This window comes from Malaclemys terrapin, chromosome 12 (assembly GCF_027887155.1).
Source record: "Malaclemys terrapin pileata isolate rMalTer1 chromosome 12, rMalTer1.hap1, whole genome shotgun sequence".
Taxonomy (NCBI): domain Eukaryota; kingdom Metazoa; phylum Chordata; order Testudines; family Emydidae; genus Malaclemys; species Malaclemys terrapin.
Window position 1 is genome coordinate 353,814 of NC_071516.1, and position 22,109 is coordinate 375,922.

General features: G+C 56.0%; 1 protein-coding gene across 2 annotated transcripts in view; it reads left to right on the top strand.

Moving 5' to 3' along the window:
- Nucleotides 1-3,837: 3,837 nt before the first annotated feature.
- The window catches only part of CDH22 (cadherin 22), a 153,731-nt gene continuing 135,459 nt past the window's right edge, over nt 3,838-22,109 (top strand). For both annotated transcript variants that reach the window (XM_054046240.1, XM_054046241.1), the window contains exon 1: nt 3,838-3,953. The gene's annotated coding sequence lies outside the window, so the exon portion shown is untranslated. The remainder of the gene's footprint in view (nt 3,954-22,109) is intronic.

Sequence of the window (22,109 nt, forward strand, 5' to 3'; positions counted from 1 at the left end):
CATTCCCACAGAAACCCCTGCTCCTTGGCTGTGTCAGGCAGGTCAGAGCCCCCCACGCTCTTGCTCCCACTAACCTCAGCTAAGATCAGTGTCTCCCTCTCCCTGCTCCCAGGTGAAAGAACCCTGCAAAGCAAGAGAGCCCAGTGAGGAATGGCCTGAAAGCAGCACAGCTCCCTCCGCGAAGTCCCTCTCTGGAGCGACTCCAGCCCTAATGGAGCAGAGAGCAACTGCTGGCAGTTGGCAGACAGCCTGGGAAAGACAAACCCACCAGGAGATGCTGGCTGTCAGGGGAGGGCTCAGCTTCTTCTGGCCAGCAGGAGGTAATGTGGGGATGAGAGCAGAGGCTGTAGCTACAGGGGAAACTCCCTGCTACTCCAGGAACCCCCTCTCCTGGCAGGAAGCTCAGCAGGGAATGGGGCAGGAGTGCTGGCTCGGGGAAGCTCCTAGCTACTCCGGACTTACCCAGCAGGGCTGCAGGGATAGCTCCCAGCAGCTCCAATCTCTTCTCCCAGCAGCTGCCTGCTTGAGGTTGGAGGTCTGAGAACCAGAGGAGGAAATCCCAATAAATAGTTTTTATCTTGTTGTGTTTACAAGAGCAGTGGAGGGAGATAATCTCAGTGTTTGTGAAGCAGGGAGATTTTCTCAGAGAAAATGGCAAATTTCCATCCTGTGTCGGGAGGCCCCGTTTCTTTTCTGATATTTCTTTAGTTGTTCATGTCACGGCCCTTCAGTCTGAGCAGTTTTACAAATGTGCTGTGAAGATGAAACGCCAGAGAAAGCTGCTCAAGATCAAGTTGGGAAAGCTTTTAACTTTCAACTGCTACAGACAAAGGCCCCCAGAGAGCGGGAGAACACGGGGATTGGGAAGAGACAGAGAGAAGGAGTAAAAAGAGAGAAGGGAGAATAGACATGTGAAAGAGGCAGAGCAGAGAAGACAAATCACAACAAAACCAAGACTGAAAGACAACAGGTGAATGGTAGAAAGAGAAAAGAGACCGAGATGGAGAGAATAACGAGACAGGCTTGGAGCCCAGGGAGTGTGGAAGGAGGCTAGAATGAGGGGAGAGCACCACAGACTGGGAAGAGTGAGAAAATACAAAGGCAGCTATTCGAAGGGTAGGCTGGATGGATCAATGAGGGGGCTAAACGGAGAGAGAAGCCAGATGGGAACGAAATCCCAATAGAGCTAAAGGGGAAGGCAGCAGATTCCAAGGGAGACTGAGGAGGGTTTCAGTCATTCTGAGAATTAAGGAGGTGGCATGAAAGTGGAAGGGAAATGCAAGCAAGGGAAGGGCAGGGAATGAGGACAGGGCTGCAGATGGAAGAGGGAGAGAGGAATTCAAGGACAGAGGGAGCCTGGAGGAACCCCACTGGGGGAGCGGCATGTGGAAGGCCAGTTCACCCTGGAAAGCAGAGTCCGGGGGCTGGGTTCTGCTCTTCCCATCCCTTTCCCTTCTTGTGCCTTTCTCCCATGGCACCCTGGGTGATCCCGGCCTGCTCTCCTGTCTGAGCTGTCCAGCTCTGATCTCAGGCCATTATCTGTACATCTCTCCTGAGCACTCCTGGAAGGGGCTGTAGTAAAACCCCTGCTCAGTGTCTGGGGTCAGATGAGCCTGGCCTCAGGCCAACCAGCCCTTGTCTGTGTAGAGAGGACCTGGGACAGGGCCTGGCTAGCTGTGCCAAGTTCCTGTAGCGAGTCAAAGAGAGGAGCCCAGCCCCACACACAGCAGCGCTGTCACCCCATACTCAGTGGGGACGGGTCTGTGGAATAGAAATAAACATCACCCTGCTCCAGGGAGTGAGCAAAGGTGGGGCTGGAGGTCCAAGCACTGCAGAAATGGGGCAGAACACCTGCAGGCAAATGCCATGGGGCCTCCACGTCTCACCTAGCCTGCTGGCCACTGGACGTGGGCTCGCACTGCCCCTCCCCTGTGCCCACTGTCCAGATGGAGGGTGTCTCATCGCTGCCTCTGCACCTCAGCCTGACCTCTGCCTCCTTCCCGTTCAGAGCCCTGGCCCCCAGACGAGGCTTCTCACCCCCTGAAGGGTGGTGAAGGGGGTATTATGACACATGTAGTGCCTTTGTCAGGCACTTTGATGAGACCAGTGGGTCTAGCTGTCTGTATAGCAGGCACCGGGAGGACAGGCTGATCCCAGGCACCTTGGGAGGGGGTGGACATACCTCGGGCTCTGGGTTGGGAGTTAGTGTTTGTTGGGCCACAAACTTCGCAGCCACACTCAGGAAGGCAGGTCCCTGCTGGCAGACCCCAGAGGCAGCCCAGAGCTCCAGACTGTTCTGTTGTGGTGCACCCTTCCTGAGCCTCACTCACGGCCTGTGCCCTGCATGCCAGGGAGCCTCTCTCTGGCTTGCTGAACGCCAGCAGAGGCTGTGGCTCCCCTCTCCCCGTAGTTAGCAGCACTGACCCTGCTCAGAAGCTGGTGCTGCAAGAGGCACTGACTCCACGTGCTGTGACCCTGGAGCACCCTCAGCTCCCGACCATTTGAGATCGGTAAAGATCCCCGGCTGGCCGTCAGCGCCTGTGTCCTGGCCGGATCCTGACGGGTGCTTACACTGAGCTCCCTGCAGTTCCTGGGTAGTTTCAGTTGGACCCAGGTTTCTTGTTGTAAACTGTTGGGTCATGTAACTGTCTGCGGTTTAAGGGCGCCTATGCTCCGCCTCAGAGGTGGTGGCTTTTCAGCGTAAAAATGAATGATTCCTGTACGTGCCACCTGTTCGTCAGTGCCCTGGCCCTGTGCACATGGATAGAAACTCGGCTGTGTGACTTCTGCTGGGCTGGGCTGGGCTGGGGGCTGGATCCCAGGATGGGGTGTGGGGGAGGGAGGATGGAGGTGCATAGGGGGGCCATGTGGGGGAGGGAGGATGGGAGTGCATAGGAGGGCCATGTGGGGGAGGGATCCCGGGATGGGTGTGGGGGAGGATGGATGGGGGTGTGCAGGAGGGCAGATGGGGGTGCATAGCGGGGCCGTGTGGGGGAGGGATTCTGGGATGGGTGTGGGGGAGGGAGAATGGGGGTGCATAGGAGGGCCATGTGGGGGAGGGATCCCAGGATGGGTGTGGGGGAGGACGGATGGGGGTGCATAGGGGGGCCATGTGGGGGAGGGATCCCAGGATGGGTGTGGGGGAGGACGGATGGGGTGCATAGGGGGGCCATGTGGGGGAGGGATCCTGGGATGGGTGTGGGGGAGGACGGATGGGGGTGTGCAGGAGGGCAGATGGGGGTGCATAGTGGGGCCATGTGGGGGAGGGAGGGTGGGGGTGAATGGGGGGCCGTGCGGGGGAGGGCGGATGGGGGTGCATGTGGGGGCCGTGGGGGGGAGGGAGCATAGGGGTGTATGGGGGGCCATGTGGGGAAGGGATCTGGGGATGGGTGTATGGGAGGGCGGATGGGGGTGTACAGAGGGGTCGTGTGGGGGAGGGCGGATGAGGGTGTATGGGGGGCCGTGTGGGGGAGGGATCCCGGGATGGGTGTGGGGAAGGGAGGATAGGGGTGCATGGGGGGCCGTGTGGGGAAGGGATCTGGGGATGGGTGTGCAGGAGGGCGGATGGGGGTGCATAGAGGGGCCGTGTGGGGTGCATGGGGGGCCGTGTGGGGGAGGGAGGGCGGATGGGGGTGTGGCACAATAACCCCCCGTTATTGCGCCCCAGGCTGGGGCCGGTCCGTGGGGCAGGCCCCCGGCGGAGCCCCCCCCCAGCGCTGCATTCTCCGCGTCTCCGGCAGGGGCCGGGCCGGGCTGGGCTGGGCGGAGGCGGCTCTCCCCGCCCAGGCGCCCCGGTCACACTCCAGCCCGCTCCGCTCCGCGCCGCCCGCCCGCTCTGCCGGCTCGGCACCAGGAGCCGGGCTGCGCTGGGCTCGTCGCGGGCCCCCACCGGGTGCGGGCCATGCCCCGTCCCCAGCCCCGCGCCGGAGCCGCCGGAGGAGCCGCCGCCCGAGGTAAGAGCCGCTGCCGGGGACGGCGCTGCCGGAGCTTCCCGGAGCAGAGCGAGCGCTGCCTGCCGGCTCCCGGAGCTGCAGCCCGGGCAGGCGGCGGGGTCCGGGGCGCCGGCTCGCTCCCTGCCGGGCCCCCTCCGAGCCGAGGGGCGAGAAGCCCAACTTCCCCGGCTCGCTCCTCGCTGCAAACTTTCCTGCCGCTGCAGGCTGGGTCCCCCTGTCTCCGGGCAGAGCTGCCCCGGGCAGAGCGGGGGCCAGGGCTCGGGTCCGGGCGGGGGGCGACCCGGGGAGTTTGGGGGCCTGGGGCCGTGGCAGTGAATCTTGGGCTGAATCACGTTTAATGACCCTTTTCCAGGTGACTCACCTGAGCGCTGTTTGAGGGGCTGTGGGGCCGGGCTGGTGCCCCAAGCTGCAGTGGGTCAGAGGGGCGCTCACTGGGCAAAGAACTGGGCACAAACTCATCTGCTTCACATCATCCCCCTCAAGTCACTGGGCCATGGCCACCCCAGTCTGGGCTTGACTGGGTCACGGTGGGTTTTGTTACATGGCGCGGTTTGGCCAAGGGCTGTCGCTCTGTGCGCATTGGGATCCGAACGGGATGATATTGGAAAGCCCTGTGCCCAGTGACCCCTGCCACCTTCCTAGGCTGTGGGGTGAGGGAATGATGCCTCCTGAGGTGTCTAGTTGGAGCCGGAGCCATGGCCGTGACTTCGGGAAGCTGAAGTGAATGTAAAGCAGATGAGCTGTTCTCTGTCCTGTGGCTGGGCAGTGCCCTCTCTCCAGGTACTTGGTATGTACAATATGTACATGACAATGGAGATTGTCACAAGTGTCTCTGTGTCAGTCCTAGGGATTTCTAGAGCACCCATCGCCGCAGTATCTAGGCACTCAAATGGCTGCAGTTCACCCCTACGCCAATGTTACCTTTAAAAGAAACCATCTGAGACTCCTTTAGTCATGTTTGTTCTTTGCTCCTGTCTAAGCGTGGAGAGTTAAATGACCTATTTATTCACCTGACCAGGATCGGGCCAGCCCCTGCCAGCAGCCACCAGGAGATTGGTACATTTGCCCTTTCTGCTGTATAGCACTGCCACCCCATTTGCACCAGGGTGTCCCCTGATTCCTTTCGGCAGAGTCAGGATTCTCTCTCTCAATGGAGCCACGTTTTCTAATAAACTAAAAATAACTGTACTAAAACAGGCACTCTTCTTCTTTAAAATGTGGCTCCCAAATGCCCAATAGGCATCTCTGCAAAGACAGTCTGGGAGCATGTGCTGTAAGCAGCAAACACCTGGGAAAGGTTTTGCTTGTCCTTTGCGTCCAGCTACTGCCGTTCATTTGGGGCCCAAGGCTGTAAAGCACTGAGTGCTACAACTTAGCATGCCTACGCCTGGAGCCCTAACCTTGGGAGACCCAGGCAGTACCCCAGTACCACAAGGGGTTGGAGTGGCAGCCCAATGCTGCCTCTTGTTCACTTGTGTCCTTCTGAATGGCCCTTAAAGTTATTTTTTTCCTCCTTTTTCATGTGTTTTTTTAAAATGAACAAAGCCTGTTACAGAACCAGTGATGTGAATAGCAGCAAGCATGGGCTAAGCGCTCGGGTGAAGTTCAAACCAATGAACCACAAGGCAGCGCAGTGTGAGAGTCGGGACAGAGCATGAGACCGTTCGGGGTGAAGTGAGCGGCTCCCTCCTGCTCTGAGGGTACTTGGAGGGCCTGGGGAATGAGAGCAGCAACATGCCTCGCAGGTACCGCCTGAGCTGTCATTTCTGTTCTCCTGGGGAAATTTCAAATGCAAACTATTTCCTCAGGACCCGTTTCAATCGCTCATGAGAGCCTGATATTTACAGAGTGTTTGAAACCTGCAGACTCTAGTTTAATAGATTGTGGACTCTATTTTCCAGGAAGCTCAGCTTAGATGCAGCATCAGGTTGTGCTAAGGTTTCTCTCATAAAACCTGCAGATGCTCCCCTAGCTACTTGATCTAGAGAGCAAGTGCAGCAGACCCTTCTCAGAGTTACAGATCATGGCCGTTTTGCATAAGTTTTCAAAATCCCCCAATAATCTGTTCCTCCAGACTGGCTGACTTTGGAGTTATATACAGTAAAAGCAGGGAATGAGAGAGTCTTGCATGTTTCTTTCTGGGCTGAGACCTTGCTGGCTGTGTTCCAGCTCCAACGGTGTTTTTCTGTCTCTGTGACAAACCCCTAGAAATGCTGACATGGTCTCGAGTTGATGACTATAGCTTGAAGCAGAGTCCACAGAAAGCTGACCAAGGTAGACCAAATTCTGCCCCGATTTATAAGCTGTGTGTCACGGAGTGTGGGGGGACACAAGGCCCTGCACCCCCGGCTTCCTGCGATTCACCATGACTCTCAGCCAGCCAGTAAAGCAGAAGGTTTATTTAGATGACAGGAACACAGTCCAAGACAGCTCTTGCAGGCACAGACAACAGGATCCCCCTGAGTTAGGTCCATCTTGGGGTCCCAGGGCACCACAGCCCCCTTGGGAGGTCAGAGCCCTGTCTGCCTCCCAGCCAACTCCTGAAACTCCCCCTTCAGTGACCCCTCCCACAGCTTTTGTTCAGTTTCCCCGGGCAAAGGTGTCACCTGGCCTCCAACCCCTTCCTGGGTTCTCACCTTACATGCTCAGGTATTCTCCCTCAAGGCCAGTCTCCCATCCCCCAATGCAGACTCTCCTAGCCACACTCCCCTGCCTTCCCAGCCAACACTCCCCACTCAGCATTCAAAGACCACATTAAGAACAGTCCCAGTTTGTCACACTGTGCCACTCCGTTGGGTTCAGTGAGATTGAGAACAGAGTGATCCAGACTGGGTTCCTTGCAAGAATTGTTGGGTTGTCAAGAGTTTTTTTTTAAAAAATTGCCGTTTGATATACAGTAAATACCAGCTTTGCCCCTGCAATACAAATCAAGCACTTGCCCTTTGCTTTTGGTGTCTGATACTGTGCAGTGGGAGACATGGATTTTAAACTCCCAACAGTGGAGTCATCGGTAAAATCAGGCCAATTTTAAAACTTCCTTTTACATTAAATTAGCAAATGTCACAGAAACTATGTCAAAAGGCCTTCCTCAGGTGAAAGAGAAGGTATAAAAACAAAATTCCCTACCTCTGTTTCAAACAGCACCTGAGGCTATTAAAACTGGGTATTTAAAACATCTACAGACCCAATCCTGCAAGTTGTCACTCAGCTGAATAAGGATTTTCAGGATCAGGCCCTGAGTCACTATTTACCATGTATGTTGTTTTGTTATTTGGGGATTTATTGCCACTTGGACAATGAAAACAGAGTAGTTTGTTTTACCTTTATTTAGAATCAGTTTCTAGTAAATTTCACTTTCATCTTCTTAGGCACAAGTCCAAAGCAGCAGGATTTGGGTTGCAAAGGAGCCAGGGGAAATCTTTGCTGTTTGAAAAACCATTTCATGTCCATTGACTCTTTATTTTTATTTGCATGGAGGTATTAAGTGTTTTTCAAGCTTCTCTGAAGAAACCCAAGTTTTAGGTCAAATTTGACTTGCCATTGTCCCTTTAAATTATAATTACAGAATTTTCAAATAATACTTTCTGCATTCTGAAAGCCCGTGTTTGAAATGTGTAGAGATACTGGTCAAAGGATGGAGTGTTGTGGCCATACTTGCTTTTCTCCTGTATTGGCCTTTACATATTTGTACATGTACATACTGGATGGAGTGTGTGAGCATAAGTAAGTTTTACACCTGTGTAGTTCCCATGGTGTATATATATGCAAGTGTATTTTGTGTATCTATGTAATAATGTCACCACATACATGTCTGTGCATGTGCTGACCTATAGTTTAATTATGTCGGTTTATAAGGAATAATGTTTCAAGGGTACATGTATGTGTAGGATTCCTTGCATTGGGTGTATGGATTGTACAATCTATATAGAGTGTGTGACTGGCTTGCTGTTCCCTGGATCTCTGCTCCATCTCTGGGGTCGGTTTGTTGTGTGGCTTCTGGGGGAAGAGTGGTTGGTTGGAGGGGTGCGTGGACCAGCCTTGTGTCCTTGGTCCTAGACCTTGAATTTTCTTTGCTCCCCAGTTTTAGATGGCATTGTCCTGTGCTGTGCTCCGACCTGGCATTGGCAGCTCAGCCCGGCACTGTAACTGTGCCTGTCCAGCCAGGCAGGGAGACAGTAGCACTTGGTCTGCTGCTTTTCCCGAGGGTGACTGACTGACTGACCCACACAGGCTGTGCCCCAGGTGTCTCTTCAGGGAGCTGGAGGTGGGAGGGAGATGGGGGTCAGTGACTTCCTTTGCTTTCTGGATCTTCCTGCAGCATTTGATTTTTCACCCAGGGCAGCTGTCCCCAGAAAGGCTTTGTTTCCCTTTGTTTTCTTGTGCCGTTGGACTTTGTTTGGGGTTAGTGACTGTATCAGCCCTGGCTCTGTCTCAGCACAGATGGAGCCCGCGTTTTGCCTGCTTGGTTCAGCCACAAGGAGCCGTCCGTCCATCAGCCGGTCTTGGCTTGGGTGCGGGGAGGTTGGTTTGCGGGGTGCTAGGTGCTTGTTAACATTAATGCAGGGCGGGTGCTTGCTGCCTGCTCAGCCCTCAGGGATTTTACATCTTCTGGGGCCTCGGATTTGTTTGTCGGAGTTCCCTGCCGAGGACGGGCTGGGGCATGTCAAGCCAAAGACACTCTGATCCCATCGGCAGTCACCACAGGGATCCCTGGCTCCAGGATTTAGATTCTTTGTTACATTTAATCAGGACTTTTTATTATTTGCAAAGCCTGTAAAAAGGGCCAGGGAAATGTGCAGGGACAGCACGTTCCAGTCGTTTTATCTTCTCCTCTGCAGGGGTCTGGATTACAGGGACTGCTCCAGACTCTCCCTGGGCTATCTTTGTGTCTCCTTCCTTGTCTGTTTCTTTCTGTCAGTCTCTGCCCCGCGCTGTGCTGAGGTGCAGGGAGCAGGCTGGTTGTTGAGTGGCCCTGTGCAGTGCTGGAGTTTATCCTGGTTAATATGCCCCAAGCCTGCAGGTCGGGCAGCCACACGGGGGGCTCTCCACTGCCTCCAGCATCTCCTGAGCTTTGTTTTTCCACCTGGTCCATGTCAGAGGAGAGATGTGCCCAGCGTTCTCCCTCTGGTCGGGGAATTTCACCATGGGCAGCAAAGATGGGGAATTTGCCTATGGGAGCTTTGACCTTCCCCAATCCACAAGCCTGGCTGGGACCCCATAGAAGGAAGCGAGGGGTCTCCCACCTCCTTTGCTGAAGCCATAGGTCTGTGTCTTGTAGACGCTGCTCCTCAGAAGTCACTGGAGAGCCCCAGGGTGGTCTCACATAGGCCCTTGTGAGACTCTGCAGTTGTGGGGAGCAGCATTCAGGAGCTGGCTGTGTGGCATGGGGGACGTGCTGTTACTGCAGAGCTCGCATTGCTGGGAGCAGCTCCAGGCATTGGCAGAACCTAGAGGGGGAGAGGCGCCTGAGTGAGGGTGGATTCCCTGCATGCAGGGACCAGACTTGGGGTGACTCTCACCCAGGTGAGAGCACTTACACGCAGCCTGAATTTTAGTTTCAACTGCCAATTTTTACAGTGTGTGATTGTTGCATCTATCAGCCAGGGCGGCCCCCCTCCCGCGAGCCTCCCGGGTACCCGTGAGCCAGGGCAGCCCCCCTCTCGCGAGCCCCCCGGATACCTGTGAGCCAGAGCCATCCCCTCACCTCTGACCCCACCCCGGTATCTGTGAGCCAGCCCCGTCCCCTCACCTCTGACCCCCTCCAGGTATCTGTGAGCCAGCGTTGTCCCCTTGCCTCTGACCCGCCCCCTGGCGTATCAGAGCCAGTGCCATTCGCTTGCCCCCGGAGGTGTCACAGTGATGGGGATGATCTGTTGGTCAGAGCACTAACCTAGGACTTGGGAATTGAACCTGGATCTCCTTCCTCTGCCACAGAGGGCCTATGAGACCTTGGGCCCATCCCTTAGCCTCTGTGCCCCAGCCCTGTCTGTACAATGGAGATACCTGGCCGCATAGGGCTGTGGGGATATGTACATTGAAGACAGTGAGGTGCCCAGATCCTGCAGTGACAGGGGCCATAAGAGCATCCGCGAGAAGGACAAACACATAAGGGAAGCCACCTGCGCTCCAAGCTGTCTGGATCCAGATTCCCAGACTCCCTGTACTTGATTCAGATCACGCCAATTGCCAGAGTTTAGCTGGTCAGACCAGGTGGTGACAGGCGACCACTGCCCCGCAGCCCCTGCAGGATTTGCTGTGTCAGGAAAGCACGTTACACTTGGCCTTGGAGTTCCTGCCCCTGCCATCATCTCGTAGCTGGGTGGCGCTGCCATGTTCCAGTAGCACAGCCCCGCCTACAGCTGGCCTGGGCCACGTGCATGAGGCAAAGGCTGAAGGCGGAAGTGCTGGGTGAGTTGCTCTTGGATCGTGTAGTGCATCCTGCAGGCCTGGTGTTGCAGCCAGAGGGAGGGCTGTGGCAAATGGAGCCTGCGCTCAGGTGCAGGCTACAACATTCATTGCAACATCATGTTAGTTTGTCCCCTTCCCAGGAATTTCTAGCCAATAGGAACCCAGTCTCTGGGTAGACTCCACTTTAGCTCCTGTGCAGCCAAGCCCAGAAGTCAATTGTGTATCTCTAAAGTCTAACAGGTGTGGACAGACAGGTCTGGCGCTCGGTGGGAGAGTGTACTCCAGTGTCTGGCTCCGGGCCCTGGAGCTCCGCCAAGGGTCCAGGTGAGGGTCCCAGTCCAGTGCCTGGGCTCAGTCTCTGCTGGCGCAGGAAGGGAGCAGTGTGTATGCGGTCAATGGGATGGAGCCCGGGGTAGCGCTTGCCAGCTGTGCACCTGCTGGACAGAGCTGAGAGCCTCCTGCTCAGCTGGGCTGGGAGGGGTGTCTCCGGGCCATGGAGCACAAGTACTTGGGGCTGGATCAAGCAGAGATAATTGGCAGGGATGAGCCTGAGGCGGGTTCCGGGCTGGACAGAGGATCACCAGGCCCAGAGGCCATTGCTGTGGGTTACTGGCGACTCGAGCAGTGCACGAGGTTATTTTGTCACTGCAGAGCCAGGTGATCGCTGTTGCACGTGCCTGGTCTCTTTCTGCACAGCCCCCTCGCTGTCGTTTCCCCTCCAGCCGGACAGATCCACAGAGTTCAAGGAAAGGGATTTTGTGCCCCCACCGCCAACTCTCTTCTCTGGTTAGCTTTGCCTCGCTCCATTGCTGGCTCCACTGTCAGTGCTGGGAGCTCTTCGCTAATCTCACCCTAATTAACTGCAGCTGGTGAAGTTAATGACAGTAGGTGACTGGGAACCTGGGGGCCTCAACTCACCTGAAGTTGCTGATGACCACATGCCTTCAGCACTTTGAAAACCAGCCAATCACATGAAATGAAGGGTGTCACCATAGAAACGGCTCAGCCAGTAACAGACGTCCAAGTAACCAAACCGACTTTAGCAGAGGAGCGTGTAGACGTGGGCAAAGACACGCACGCAGATCCAGGTGCACTGAGGTACACAGACAGACCTACGCAGACAGACACACGTACCCCAGCATGGCAACAGCAGCAACTAGAGGAGAAAATGAACCACCGTGGAGATTCCCTGAGGCTCGGCTTACCACACGATCCCAGGGCGATTCGCAGGGAGCCCAGCGCGGGACCTGTGCACCCTTGGCACTGACAAAGGCCTGGTAGTTCTCGCCTAGGGATAAACCTCCATCAGCCAGAAACCACCAGAGCCCTGCTCGGTGCGAGCATGCAGCCTGGGCTCTCACTGTGGGCTTGAGCAGTGTCAGCCCCCACCCAGGGGCAAGCAGCTTGTTCCATCCCACTGGTCCCTCATTCCCCTCCCTCCTCTCCTGGGCTGTGATAGGCGTGGCCTGGGCAAGGGAGCCACAGCTGGGGGGCAGGCAGCGGGCTGGGGTGGCCCTGGGAGACAGGAGCCTGGAAGGGAGGCCTCAGACTAGTGGGGAGGGGAATGATCCCAGGAGTGCAGTGAGAGCAGGGGAGGGAGAAGCAACTGAAGCCTGTGAAAAGAGAGGCCCCCACGTCCTCTGCCACCCGCAGCCCCTGGCTCCAGGCAGCTGGACGTCTGGCTTCTCTCTGGTGGTTTGAGTCCATCTGTCCGGCCCACTGGCAGTCCGAGTGAATAGTGACAGGCAGGCCCAAGGGTTGAGTCTATCCCCGGCCCAGAAGAGCATGCTGACTTGAGGGTCTCTCCCTTCTCTTGCCTTACCCCCGGGAAGACTGCCACCCCTGTGGGCCTGGCCCTTGGCCTGTCATGCCTCTTCCCCAGGCAGACTGGGAGGGATGCTCCTTGATATTCTGAGGGGGCCTGAGTTTGGAAGCGAATGCCCCTGCCTGTGGGTATGCTCCAGAGCAGGTGGGCTGGGGGTGCGCTCTCTCCCTCCTTCACCCCCATTTCCCTTTCTCTTGTGCAGCATGCATTGCCCAGCATGCATCTCCAGCCATTTGAGAGATGGCATTGGGGATTATCTGCCCCCGTTCCTATGGCAGCTGCTTCCTGGAGTCCCAAATCCCCAACACTAGTTTTCAGTGATCCCTGTCACTGGTGATTGCACCCCAACTGTGAGTGTGTCCCTCCCCCTGGGGACGTCTTGTAGCCCAGCTCTCCTGCTTCTCATACCTCCCCCAGGCCAGTGCGCCTGTCACACCTAAACCAGCAGCACTTGGAAGGGAGCCAGTTTCAGAACATGAGTTAAAAATAGTGTCAGACCCTATACCCCCAACTGGCCCTGCTGAGCTTCCTCCCAGCCCCCATGCTCCTGGACCCACCTGCCAGTTTTCCTGGTTTTCGAGTCACGTTTTCCAGTCATCTAGAAATGCTTTCTATGCCCTGTTGCTGTGTGAGACTCCCAGACAAACAGGGAGACACTTCACCTGGCATGCAGGGTCCCAGTGATGCTGGCGCCAGCCATGCCTGCCATGTGCACAAAACTGAGTAATGGGGAGAGGTTTCTCTTTCCTCTCCTGTTGTCAGAGTCTGGGGGTTGGTTGTAGCAGTAGCAGGGAAGCATTGGGGGGTTGTTCTGTGAGCATGTCTCTTTAACTCTCTGTGGCGGGCTTTTGTCAAAACGTCCTGTTGGATTTCATAGGGAAATAACAGGTTGGGTTCCATCGTAGTTAAAAAGATGCTATAGGAACGTGGGGAATGACCTCCCTGCACCAAGTCTGGGAAGTTTCTACAAAGATCCTTCCTGTGACTCTAACTCTTCTGTTGGTGCCTTTCTGGGTAAAACTTCTCTTCCGGCATTGCCTGATGGAAGAGCCAGGGCATGATCTCACTGCTCCTCTGCTCTTCTGCAGCCAGAACATTCAGAATAAAAGGCCCTTCCTTCTGTGCTGCGTTTGTGCTCCCAGATCTGCCCCATGGTGCCCTGCACAGCAGCAGCAGCCATTGCTGCTTGGCCAAGTGTGCTTCAGGAAACTGAGTACCCATCAGGCACATGGGCCCAGAGCGGCCCCTTGCTCCAGGCCTGGCCATGCGGCCCCAGGGGGGAACCCAGCACCTGCAGCTGATGGGGCAGGTTCTTGCATTTCTTCACCACAATCTCTTGCTGAGGAGCTGTGAGTTTTGGATTTTTCAAGGAGGCCTTGGGTCCTTTCCCTGCATCCCATGCACCAGCAGAGGGAGCTGCTTTTCCTTGTTTCGTACACAGGCTGACATGCCAATTAATGTATTAATTTGCAAGGGACAGTCAGAGGTGAGACTTGAACTCTGGCCCTCAAACAGGCCAGCTGAAGGCTGTGCCAGTCCCACTAAGCTGTGTGTGCCCCATACTCCAGTGCCCCTTCCCTGCTTTATCACCACAGCCTGGACTTGGGCTGGTCCTTCAGACTGGCTCTGGTGCATCCTGGCTTCTTGGGGCTGTGGATGTGTGTGATGTGCATGGAGTGTGAGCGCTCCTTGTGGATGTGGTGCAGGTGTGTATGGGGTGTGAGCGCTCCCTGTGGAGCAGGTGTGCATGGGGTGTGAGCGCTTCCCGTGGGCGTGGTGTGGTGTGCATGGGGATGTGAGCGCCTCTGTGGGGAGCATATGGAGCAGGCCTTGCTTTGCCCAAGCCCAGAAGAAGGATTAGCTGAGGCAGGATGGAGCGCATAGTTTGGAGCCGAAGTTGTGGAGTCCGGCACTGCAGCTCTGTCTCGAGAGCTAGCCGCTGTGCTGGCAGACCGTACTGCTGTTTCCACCCCTTGGCATTGCTCAGCATTTCTGAGGTGCAGAAAGCTGCGTGCAAGATCTCTGAATGGGCTCAAACTAGCAGAGCAGTGACAGAGGAGCACTTAAGAACTCTGTCCTAATAAGCCATTGACAGGCTCATTTGGAGAGAGGCTGGTGTCTGGCAGAGACTGACCCCTGAACCTTCAGTTCAGAACTGGTGAACAGGGTTTGGGTCCCTGTGCCAGTGTGCTTTGGTTAGAGCTGACGACATTAGGGCCACTGCAAGACAGGAGACATCAGCTCACATCCCAAGATCCAAAAGACTCTACTTCTCAGAGTGCTGAGCAAGGGGATGGGAATTCTCCTCAGCACTGCTCTTTCCAGTAAATATCCTTGTGGACATGGTCAGCATTCTCCCTGCAGTCCTTGTCCGGCACCTCCTGCCCTGGTCGGACAGCCGGGCACCCCTCATGCTTCTGCCAGCACAGTGCCCAACAGCCATTGCTGCACCCACGCTTTCTAGGACTCCTGGAACCTGCCTACTGCTGGTCCTGGGAGCATAGGCTCTAGGTGACTTCCAGCCCTGACTCTGCCTTGTGGGACAGCGTTTGGGGGCCTGGTGCAGTTAGTGTTGTTTGTGTGGTAGGCGCGCCCAGCGCAAGAGGAAGGTGCAGAGCATGACAGCACAGAATGCTCCCAGACTGCCCTGGGGACAGGCAGTACCTGTGTCTGGGAACGCAGCCAGAGCCTTTCCTGATGGTTAGTGAGGTGGGGTCTGGGCTACACATAGACACAATGGGCATCAGCTTCAGTCTATTGTCAATGGGTGCAGCTCCCCCAGAGACCCCCGCTGAGGATCTGACCCAGGATCACCAGACAAATCCCTGCATTTATTTGGAATCGGCTGTGGCTACTTACCCATATAATTGGATCCTTTACTCCCCGCTGGCCCATGCATCCAGTCTGCAGCTGAACGCAGAGCTCCATGGACACACTGCATGGCTCCAGCCCCTGTGCTGCCTTGCGAGCCAGAAAATCTCCTCTGGGCTTCCTGGACAGGCCAGGGAGAGCTGAGTTTGGGTTTGGACAGGTGCTGCTATCGCTGTGGAGAGCCATGCTTGCTGCTAAATGAAAGTGATGGGAAGGCTGGGACCATGTGATGCAGACCTCAGCAGCATCCAGGCACTCTGAGCTAAGCTCTGGCCTGTGGAGGTGGGGTGGGGGCTCAGGGCCTATCCCCATGCTCCAAGGAAGTTCATGCATTTCCCACGTGCATGCTCCGAGGCTGTACTGCAATTCTCTCGCCTCATTCTTGTCTGGCCCCATCACTGTGCTATCTGGCGCCTCCCAAGTGTTTATAAATAGAAATAATAATGACAGTCTCTGTCTCTCTCTCCCAGCCTATGGGGGAAATGGCTTGTTTAATTTCTAGGATTTGTGGGGGGGGGCTGTCTGTCCGCACAGACCTTAACGAGGGAAGCTGTGGCTCAGAGCTGAGCTTTGCATTTAAGCCTCCCCTGCCTGGTGACGGTCTCATTGCTGTAGTGGAACACAGCTGGCATGGGGGGGTCATGGCTGGAGAGGGAGAGATGGTCACTCGGTGAGTTAGGGCCGAGCCCACAGAGAGCTGTGAAAATCAGGACGCAGACCTTGAACTAGACTCTGTCCTGAGCGGGCAGCCAATGCCGGGAGTGGAGCGTGGTGGCTCTGCGCTCACAGTGACCTGCGACGCTGAGCAGATGCGCTGCGGTGTTTTGTACCTGCTGCAGCATGTTCAGGGCAGATGGCTTCGTCCCTCGGTAGCCTGGCTTGTAATAGTCACGTGTGGGGGTCATCGATGACGTGACCCTTTGGCCAGCTATCCTAAAGGAGCCCAAGGTGCTGACCAGCCGGGGATGTCCTCAAGGAGAACACCCTCTGCAGCACTGAAGCCAGCTGCCCTGCAGCCAGGGGCCGCTCTCTGGAGAACGCTGGGGGCTGAGGCAGCTCTAGCAGTGTCGGCTGATGTTGAACAATACGGAGGAGGGGACTGAGCCTCGTGATGGTGTTGGGGGCTGGCGGGGGCCTGAAACAATCCTCTGGGGACAGTCCTGTGTCTCCAGCAGAGTGTGCATGTGGCTGCTCCCACCAGTGCGCAGGGCTTTGAAGGGCCTGGGCTGGTGCAGTTGCACAGAGCAGAGATCTTGGGGTTTTGTTTGAGTTCTAAGGGTATCACCAAAGCGGCCGGAGAGGGACCTGGGGAGGGGAGAGCAGCCCAGGGAAGAGTGAGCAAAGGAGACAGTGATGTAGTGACAGGGAGAGCGGGGAAGCAAAGGAAGTGTGTGAGAGAACAAAGCTAGACGTGTCTGCGTACGTGGGACGCTGTGGGCGTGTGTGGGAAGTGTACGCTCGCAGCTAGGAGTACTAGCGCTCATCCAGCCAGCGTGCTTCAAATAGACTGTAGCCACGACAACGCGGGAGGCAGGAGGGGCTAACCACCCCAAGCGTGTACCTGGGGTCTCTGATGGGCATGCCCTCAGGGAAGCTAGCCCCTCCTGCTGCTCGTGGTACCGTGGCTGCGTTCTGTTTGGATGAGTGCTACGGCGGGTATGTCGCCTGGAGCTGAGAATCCCTCTTCCAGCTCCACGTGCAGACGTATGCGCGCATGCACACAGAGCGCACCAGCCGGACGGCGTGGGCAGCATCGGGTTTGTGTGGATAAATGACGTGGGGCTGTGCAGTAATGCCGTTCATTGGGGCCAAAAGTGGTTCAGAAGGATGGAGGTTTTGGGGTGGCTGGTTCAGTGTGGATGTGACTGTTTGCGGGTGAGTGTGGTTAGGTTTTAAATCTTCCTGAGTGGTTAGGGTGTAGTGCACAAGTCTCTGTTTCAGCTGGAGACTGTGTTTGTAGCTGTCCCCCACCTCCCCTGGTCCCGCTGGTGCTGGGCTCCCAGCCTGGTGTTTCAATGCTGGCTCTACCTGGTGATTTTGGCAGAAGCATCGCTAACACAGATGCAGCGTCCAACCTTTCTGCCACCATGTCTCTGACAGTGCTCGGAGCGCCAGGTTACACAGCAGGAGCCCTGCCTGGCCATCCTCCCTTCAGCCCTGTGCTGGAGCTAGTAATGGGGGAGAGCGTTGCCAGAAAGCCCTGGTGTAGATAAAGCTCAGGAGTGTTAATAGATATTGGGGATGTTGGTACCACCCTCCATCCCCAGCCATCTCCTGCGTTAAGCAGTGCAGGGCTGCAAGCCCTGCTGGTGGGTCTAGGTGTGGCAGGGCTGTGTCATAACCGGGGAGGCTGTGCATTTGCCAGTCACCACACTTGCACGCACTCTCTTCACATGCACTTGTACACATGCACGTGCACACACACACATACAAGCCTTGTAGATAAGGGGGAAGCGGTAGACATGGTATATCTTGACTTTAGTAAGACTTTTGGTACTGTCTTGCATGACCTTCTCTTAAACAAACTAGGGAAATGCAACCTAGATGGAGCTACTATAAGGTGGGTGCAAAACTGGTTGGAAAATCGTTCCCAGAGAGTAGTTATCAGTGGTTCACAGTCATGCTGGAAGGGGGGTCCCGCAGGGATCGGTTCTGGGTCCGGTTTTGTTCAATATCTTCATCAGTGAATTAGATAATGGCACAGATAGTAGACTTCTAAAGTTTGCGGATGATACCAAGCTGGGAGGGGTTGCAAGTGCTTTGGAGGATAGGATTAAAATTCAAAATGATCTGGACAAACTGGAGAAATGGTCTGAAGTAAATAGGATGAAATTAAATAAGGACAAATGGAAAGTGTTCCTTCTTAAGTGGAGTAATCAGTTGCACACATACAAAATGGGAAATGACTGCCTAGGAAGGAGTACTGTGGAAAGGGATCTGGGGGTCAAGGTGGATCACAAGCTAAATATGAGTCAACAGTGTAATGCTGTTGCAAAAAAAGCAAACATCATTCTGGGATGTATTAGCAGGAGTGTGGTAAGCAAGACACGAGAAGTAATTCTTCCACTCTACTCCATGCTGATTAGGCCTCAACTGGAGTATTGTGTCCAGTTCTGGGTGACACATTCCTCCAATTTGTCCACATCTTTCCTGAAAGTCCAGAGAAGAGCAACAGAAATGATGAAAGGTCTAGAAAACATGACCTATGAGGGAAGATTGAAAAAACTGGGTTTGTTTAGTTTGGAAAAGAGAAGACTGAGAGGGGACATAACAATTTTCAAGTACATAAAAGGTTGTTACAAGGAGGAGGAGAAAAATTGTTCTTCTTAACCTCTGAGGATAGGACAAGAAACAATGGACTTAAATTGCAGCAAGGGTGGTTTAGGTTGGACATTAGGAAAAACTTCATAACTGTCAGGGTGGTTAAGCACTGGAATAAATTACCTAGGGAGGTGGTGGAATCTCCAACAATGGGGGGTTTTAAGAGCAGGTTGGACAAACACCTGTCAGGGATGGTCTAGATCAGGGGTCTCACACTCCCGGCCCACAGGCCATCTGTGGCCCGAGAACCTTCCCAATGTGGCCCACGGGGCTCCAGCAATTTTGGGGCTGAGTCTCTCCCTTGGCCTTGCCTGCTGCCCCCAGGCACTCCCCCCCCGCCCCCGTGTCCCCTGGGCAATTTAAAATGGCCCGGGGTCCTGCCCACCACCGGAAGTGCAGCGGAGCTGAGCGGCTTCCTGCACACTTGCTCCACGTGGCTGCCGGCCCCTCCCTGCAGCCCCGGGGCGGACGGGGCTGTGCCTCCGTGCGCTGCCAGCGCCCCTGCGGCCAATGGGAAGCTGCGGGGGAGGGGTGTGCCTGGGGGCAGCAGCGTGTGGAAGCCCCCCGCCTCGCCTTGGAGCCCCAGGTAAGCGCTGCACACCCTGATCCCCTCCCAGAGTCTGCACCCCTCTCCCCTTTCCCATACCCCCCTCCTGCCCTCAAACTCCCTCCCAGAGCCTGCACCCCTCCCCTCTCCTTGAGCCTGAAACCCCACCCCCTGCTCCTGCAGCCCCACCCCTTGTCCCAGCCCAGAGCCTGCACCCAGCACCCAAACTCCATCCTAGAGCCTGCACCCCAGACCTCCTCCCTCACCCAAACTCCCTCCCAGAGCCCAACCTCTCACCCCTTCTGCACCCAAAATCCCTCCAAGAGCCTGCACCCCAATCCCCTACCCCAGACCTCCCCCACCCAACCTCCTTCCCAGAGCCTTAGGCAGATGGGGGGCGGGTTCTGGGCGGCGGGTTCTGGGCGGCATGAGTGACATTATTGGCCCATTGGGAGGATTTGAGAACTGGCACTGGCCCTAAGGTAAATTGAGTTTGAGACCCCTGGTCTAGGTAATACTAGGGTTACCATATCTATTAAATAAAAAAAGAGGACCCTCCATGGGCCCTGGCCCTGCCCATTTCCCCACCCCCAGCCCCGCCTCAACTCCGCCCATTCCCCACCCTAACTCCGCCCCCTCCTCCCTCCCACTCCCAGCTACGTGGAAAGGGCTGCCCCAGGCTGCCCCAGGTTACGGTTTGCCGGGCAGCCCCCAGACCCTGCGCCCCCGGCTGGCGCTTCCCCAGCACAGCTGGAGCCCGGGAGGGGAAGCACCCAGCCAGGGGCGCAGGGTCTGGAGGCTGCCCGGCAAACCGTGAAGCCGGTAGCGCTTGGGCTTCGGGCAGCCCCCTTGCCTCCGGACCCTGCGCCCCCACTTCCCCTCCCGGGCTCCGGCAGCACAGGGTCCGGAGGTATGGGGGCTGCCTGAAGCCCATAGCGCTCGGGCAGCTCGGCTCTTAAACAGAGCCGAAGAGTCAGGGGAGGAGCAGAGCCACCATTTTCCCGGACATGTTCGACTTTTTGGCAGTTCCCCCCGGACGGGGGTTTGAGTGCCGAAAAGCCGGACATGTCCAGGAAAAAGAGGACGTATGGTAACCCTAGGTAATACTTAGTCCTGCCTTGAGTGCCGGGGACTGGACTAGACGACCTCTCAAGATCCCTTCCAGTTCTATGATTCATACTCCCACTCACCAACATACACGCATGACTCTCCTTGGCTTTGTTCTCTCTCACACATTTTGTTTGCTTCCCTGCTCTCCCTCTCACTACGTCACAGTCTGTCTTATTCATTCTTGCCTTTGATCCCTGGGCTGTTCCATTGACTCTTCCCTCCCGGTGTCCCTCTCTAGCTGTTTGATGATAACTTTAGAATTGCAAACAAAGCCCTGAAGTTTCAGCTCTGTGCAGCTGTGCCAGCAAAGGCCCTTCAAAGCTTGTGGGTTGGAGGGAGCAGAGCTGCGTGCTTCGCTGGCATCTGGACAGGGCAGCGGAGGGATTTGTTACCCACTGTCCAGCAGGAGCTGCCCTAGGCCCAGCTCTGTGTCCTATGATTATCCTGGCATCCTCTGTGGCAGAGTCAGCACCAAAGCTCCAAATCTTCATGCGTGGTTAAGGACTCACAAACTGGTCTGCCACTTACACAGAGCGCAGTGGCAGTTCCCAGAGCTCCCAGTCTCCCTTTCTCATCCCACTGGTGGCCTGGTAGCAAGTGTTAAATTAAAGCCACGTAGGATGCACCTTCCCTTTGCAACGAAGGTGTGTGTATAGCAGAGATAGACCTGTCTGTGCTAGTTTACATCTAGCTCGCCTAAGTACGGAGTACTGTGGAGTGGTGGCACAGGCTAGCCTGCTGCGTCTACACAGAAAACACCCTATAACAGCAAAGCTCAGAGTCCGTTGTCACGGAGTCCCCGGGCGATGCTCTGGAACAGCTCCCTACGAAGCCAGTCAGGATCTCCTCTCTGTGAGCAGACTGTCTTCAGGGCAAGAAGCTCACAGGGCTTCATCTTCCTGGGATTGACCTTGGAGCATTCAGCATCCTCTGCCCTTCCGTGCGCTTCCCATAGCGAGTCCGCCCTGGCGGGGTCCTGGGGAAGCCAGAGGGTCCTGCACCCCAACTCCACAGTCAGACGTGACTCTTAGCCAGCCAGTAAAACAGAGGTTTATTAGATGACAGGAACACGGTCTAAAACTGAGCTTGTAGGTACAGAGAACAGGATCCCTCAGCCGGGTCCATTTTGGGGGGCAGTGAGCCAGACACCCACCTCTGCACTCACTCCACGTCCCCAGCCCGCCCCAAACTGACTCACTCTCCAGCCCCTCCTCCTCTGGGCTTTGTTCCTTTCCCAGGCCAGGAGGTCACCTGATTCCTTTGTTCTCCAACACCTTTAGCTATCACCTTGCAGGGGGGAAGAGCCCCGGCCATTAGTTGCCAGGAGACAGAGTGTCGGCCCGTTGGTCTGCAACAGTTACACCCCCTTATCCCACCACCTAGAGACTTGAGAAATGCATAGGGGAAACTGAGGCACTCCTACAGTATTCAGAGGAAACATTAAGAACAGTCCCACTAACAGCAAAGCTCAGAGTCCGGCCAGCTGACTTGGGCTTGTGGGGCTGTCATGGAGTCACGGGGTGATGCTCTGGAACTACTCATACGAAGCCAGTCAGGACTCTGGGGGAGCATACCTCCTCCCTGAGAGCAGACTGTCTGCAGGGCAAGAAGCTTACACAGCTTCGACCTTCCAGGGTCTGACCTCGGAGCATTCAGCATGCCCTTCTCACACTGTGCGCTTCCCACAGTGAATCCTCACCGGCAGGGCTCCTGGGGGAGCCAGTGGGCCCTGTGTCACGGAGTGTGGGGGGACACAAGGCCCTGCACCCCCGGCTTCCTGCGATTCACCATGACTCTCAGCCAGCCAGTAAAGCAGAAGGTTTATTTAGACAACAGGAACACAGTCCAAGACAGGTCTTGCAGGCACAGACAACCAGATCCCCCCCAATTAGGCGCATCTTGGGGTTCCAGGGTTTGAGGGGTCAGAGCCCCGTCTGCCTCCCAGCCATTCCACCAGCCAGCTCTGAAACTCCCCGTCCAGTGACCCCTCCCACAGCCTTTGTTTAGTTTCCCCAGGCAAAGGTGTCACCTGGCCTCTAACCCCTTCCTGGGTTCTCATGTTACATGCTCAGGT